The sequence below is a fragment of the Ictidomys tridecemlineatus genome, chromosome 2 (genome assembly GCF_052094955.1).
Source record: "Ictidomys tridecemlineatus isolate mIctTri1 chromosome 2, mIctTri1.hap1, whole genome shotgun sequence".
NCBI lineage: Eukaryota > Metazoa > Chordata > Mammalia > Rodentia > Sciuridae > Ictidomys > Ictidomys tridecemlineatus.
The window spans coordinates 95268520-95273297 of record NC_135478.1 but is presented as its reverse complement, the minus strand read 5'-3'; the positions used below and the strand labels follow the sequence as shown (position 1 = coordinate 95273297).

General features: G+C 43.6%; 1 pseudogene; it reads right to left on the bottom strand.

The window, feature by feature from the left end:
• Nucleotides 1–852: 852 nt before the first annotated feature.
• On the bottom strand, nt 853–4352 carry LOC144368319 (transmembrane protein 132B pseudogene; annotated as a pseudogene).
• Nucleotides 4353–4778: the final 426 nt, after the last annotated feature.

The window sequence follows — 4778 nt, the reverse complement described above, 5'->3', positions numbered from 1 at the left end:
TTTAAGCTAGCTGCCTGCAGAACTTACCTGGACTGTGATTTACGTAGACTGTGAGTTACTCTATTGAGACATTGCTTTATCTGGACTGAGACAACAAACTAATCTACAACAAATTGTAACTCAGTATCTTTGCAAATGGTGTTATTGCTGGTATAATTTTTCCAAGGGCTTCTTGCATGGAGCCATCAATTGCCTTGGTATTGTAGCATTTTGTATCCTCCCTTTCTGTTTGTAGCAGGTTATTTATGGTGTTTATGTGAAAACCACTATGATCCTTATTTAAATTAAACAAAAGGGGGATATGTTAAGGTCTGTAGACAAGTCAAAATAACACTTGGTATTTTGCCAGGGGAATGTAGAGTTCGTAAACAAGTCTGGATGGTGCCTGGCAAAATGCCAGAGGGAGTGGTTTGAGAAGTAACAAAAGCGAGCCATTAAGTGTGGAGATTCCTTATTGGTTGACTGATGTATCTAGTTTATGCTAATTAAGATAAACTGTGCCAAATGTATAAATAGCTCTGTTGTCCTACAATAAACGGCTCCTGTTCCTGCTGCATCAACGTACAGAAGTTATTCGTCACCCCCCGGTTATTCTGCTGCAGCCGGACTGTGGCACTAGCGGATAAAGTCCTTGGTGGAAAACTCGGAGCACTGACAATGAGTGAGTACCAGGTGGTGCGCAACTGCTGACCCAGTGCTGCAGCAGTACTACAGGAGCATGCCAGGTGCTCACCCTGGCTTACACACAAGCTGCACTGACTCTTCAGGCCAGTTCCATGTGATTAGAAGAGGAACCTGCCTCCTGCCCCAAGACCCCCCACACCAGGCTTCAACAAATAAATCCTTATTAAATCACCCTCTGTGGCTGAACAAGCTCAGGGCTCCAGCTGTTTGAAAAACAGAAGATGCATCAGTGAATTCAAATATAACACAGTATTTCAAGTCCTGGGAGTCCCCCAGCCCCATGTCCTGGCAGACCACTTGATGCTGTCATCACTGTCAAACAGGATGGAGTTGGTGTACGGACCCCCATCCTTGGGGAGGATGGTGGTGTAGGAAGTAAACTTGACCCTCTTCCTCTTCGAGCCAGAAGAGTTTACAGGTTCATTTTTCATCTCTTTCTCATAGACATAGTCAGAAGGTCTGAGCAGCTGATTGTGGAAGGGCTTCTGGGAACCTCCATTCAGCAGGAAGTTCCTGTCCTCGAACTGCAGCCCCCTGTCTATCATGGTCGTGCACTCCTCTGAGGGGAGCGTGATGTCCACTGGGTTCTCCAAAAGCTCCACCTCATTCCCAAGCCAGACCCAGTCGTGGGAGTGGGGGATGTTGCCCTGCTCGCTCACCGCAAGCCTTTTGTGTCTGTACTTCCAGGCAAACACCACGCAGTTGATCAGGAAGACCAGGATGGCCAGGAAAAAGACGCAGAGCAGGGCGTACATGCCGATCTCCAAGTCCATCAAGCTCCTGGAGGCCACTGTAAGATCACTAGGGTTACTGGATTCTGGAAACTTCCCCTGGGTGGGGAAGCTGGTGAAGGCGTCTGCACCACCACTCTTGAGCAGCTTCTTGTCCTTCCCTTCCCCAGGCAGCGGCAGGGCTGTGCTCCTGTTGGTCCTGTCCTCTGGGCCAGCAGGGCCCCCACGCTGGAGCCACTCCTGGACTGCTCCCTCCTGGCTCCCTTCCCGCTCTATGGAGTTGCTCAGGTGATCTTTGTATTCCTGGTTCACGCCCTCAATGTCATTGCTGCCTCCTCGGTGCTCCTCCTCCATTCCTGGTGCAAACCTGACCTTGACACTTCCTTTACCCACAGCAAGAACACTCTTCCTCTTGGTCTTCTGGCAAGGCTCACTGATCATCATCTCCAACTTTATCAGGGGCCCTTGTCCTTCGATCTCTGCAACCACAACTGGCCACTGGGACTGCAGGTTTGGCTGAACAGACACCACTATTTCATCCAATAACGATGTTACGGAAAAATCCTTTGGATCATAAATGTCTAAGTGTTACTTATTGAATTGAACAAAATTCAAAGAAAAAAAAACAAAATATTTGTTGTGATAACTCTTCTTCACATTTGCAAATCTTTATCACAGAAATGTTAATTCCAAAACATTCTTTAAGTGTATATTATTAGAAAAAATAAGCCCCAGTGCTCTGTAACCTTAATCCATACTTGAGATATACAGGACTGTCATTAATAATGATCTACATCCCAGTAACATGACAAACAAACAATACAGTTTAAAAAGGGCAGGAAAATACACATTAGTTTATTTCATGTCCTACAACTAATTTTTGCTGTGACCCTTCTTAAAGCTTTTTGAAAAACTAGGCCATGCATCCAAGTCATTTCCAAGGGCAACTAGTCAGCCATCACCCAAGATATCATTTGAACTATAATACATTAGAAATTCAATGCAGATAAAGCCACACAGTGCTGGCTGAATGTACTTGGGGGAAAATGCATTATAATCCCATCCCACTAGAGAGACACAATGCTCCTGATATCTTCTTAAAGTGATTCACTAAAACTCTGAAAATGTGTGAAAGTTTTAGAATTGTCCATAATTACAGTAAGTAGACAGCAATTTGGTGCCTACTTACAGTAGCTGAAATGGAATTTCTAAGTGTCAAAAGCTGCCTGCTTTCATAAAAATGGAAAAATACATTTCTCTGTCATGGTCTACAGTAGACAGTCAATTGCACAGATGAACTTGCTGCCGAGCAAACTGCACAGGGACCTATGATGGACATTTAAAGAGCATCTGAGAAGAAATGTTCCCCATGCACTGGGGGCAGCCTGGGGAAGAGGCAGGGAGACATGTCGGGGTGCCAACTCGGCTGCACATGCCCTCTGCTGATCACCTTTGGGACATGAAGACTGAGAGGGACAAGCTCTCTCCATCAGCCAGGATCTTAGAGGTCTCTGGGAACTCATCTCTTTAGGAACTTGAAGAACCTCCCAGGGAACCATTCTCTTATCTCTGGTGGAGACTTGAGAAGAGAGTGAGGAGGAGAAGCAGTCCATGTCTGGCATTTGCTGTGGACCAGCCACACTGGAAATTCACTGTCTTTTCTGTCTAGATGGAGGACATTCTAAAGTGACACCAAGAACTCTTGTCTCTGCTCATTAAGGTGCCACCAAATAAAAAGCACCAAAGGTGAAATAGGTATAACAAAAATGAACCTCTAAATTACAAGCATGTTTTATTTTTAATTGCAATTTTATCACAATCACTTAAAACACTGTAATTAATGTTTACACCAAAATATTTCCTAATTCACTTTCAAAAGAAAACATTTGCTGAAATGATTTTTAAAACTTTTAATAAATGCTTGATTTCACCTTTCAATTAAAGCATTCCTAAAAAGGACAACTTACAGCATTTTTTCTTTGACTCAAAGAATAAATTGATTTTAAGGAGTAGTAACTGTGTGTATGCTTTAAAGGAGATTTTGGTTGATTTAGCAGTAAAAATGATGCAGATCTTGGTGCTGGATATTCAGAATAAAGAATCATAAATTTAAAAATTAATCTGTGTTCAGAGGGCAATGCAAAGATAGGAAAGCCATTGAGAAGATGGTTCCATCATTCCCTCCACCCCATAACCCTCCAAGTATGGCCTCCACGTTCATGCACAGAGGTGGGCAGTCCCTATGACAGATCTGAGGGTCCCAGGAAAGCACAGCAGGAAAGGGGTTTTTATGGCCTAAAACTATCAGTTCATCCTTCTATTTGCAATTTAGTTCTAGAGGAAATATTGCATTAAAGCTGCATGTATTAAACAGACATTAGAAAATAACTCAATTGTCGACTAATGCTTTACAGTGAGAATTTATAGTTTTATTCAGAATATCTGTTGCTCAATTTCCAAAATATCATTCCATAAGTATTAGCTAGAAAATACTCACCACAGGTGCATGAGGAAAGATACAAGATCTGGTAATTTCATATTTTCAGCAAGAAATCATTTTTTTCATGTTCTTAACCACTGCCCATGTCCAATACAGTTAAAGAATTCAATTCCAAGTTTAGAAAATAAAATCCTCACGGTTTCTCTGTCTTCAGTTAGTAACACAGAAAGTGGAGGCTTATATTCATAGGAAAATAGCTTTATTCATTTTTCAGCTTAGCTTTTTCTACTAAAAGAGGTCACATTGATGATGTTCATTTATTTTTTCTCAGCATCATCTTGTGAGATAGAAAAATGCAGATCACTGTTTTCATCTCACAGACAATGACATGCTCGGAGAGGTTAGAGTTCCTGCCTGTGCTACCCATACACCAAATGGCCTGGGAGAACCTTCCACTCCCCAATCTTTCAGTCCGCACCTTCGGCCACCTGAGCCATCATGACATTCCTGAAGGGCATTCATTTCCCTTGAGTTCAAGGAGCTTTGGGAATGTTCCTGGATGCCATAGTCCACATTCTGTGGGCAGCTGAGTGTCTCTAATGTCTTCTCATTCCTGCGGCTGCACATCAGGTACTAGGGCTCCTTCTAACTTGAGAGGCTCCAGTAAAACCCAGGACACAGAGTTGTCTTGGTGTTTCTTCCTGCTGCAGATATTAGCCTCCACTCAAAATCTCACTGGACTCCTCTTGGTGACCACCATGGCTCCCCAGAGAAGTGAGGCAATTGCTGGCTGTGGTCAGGAGGGCAAAAGAGACCTCCATGCAGGGCTTCCTGGTCCTCCAAGAAGGGGCAGCAGACACCAGGTCCTCCTCATTCCAACTCCATCTTGGTTTTGGGAATGAAGGTTGGAGGCCAAGCTCAGA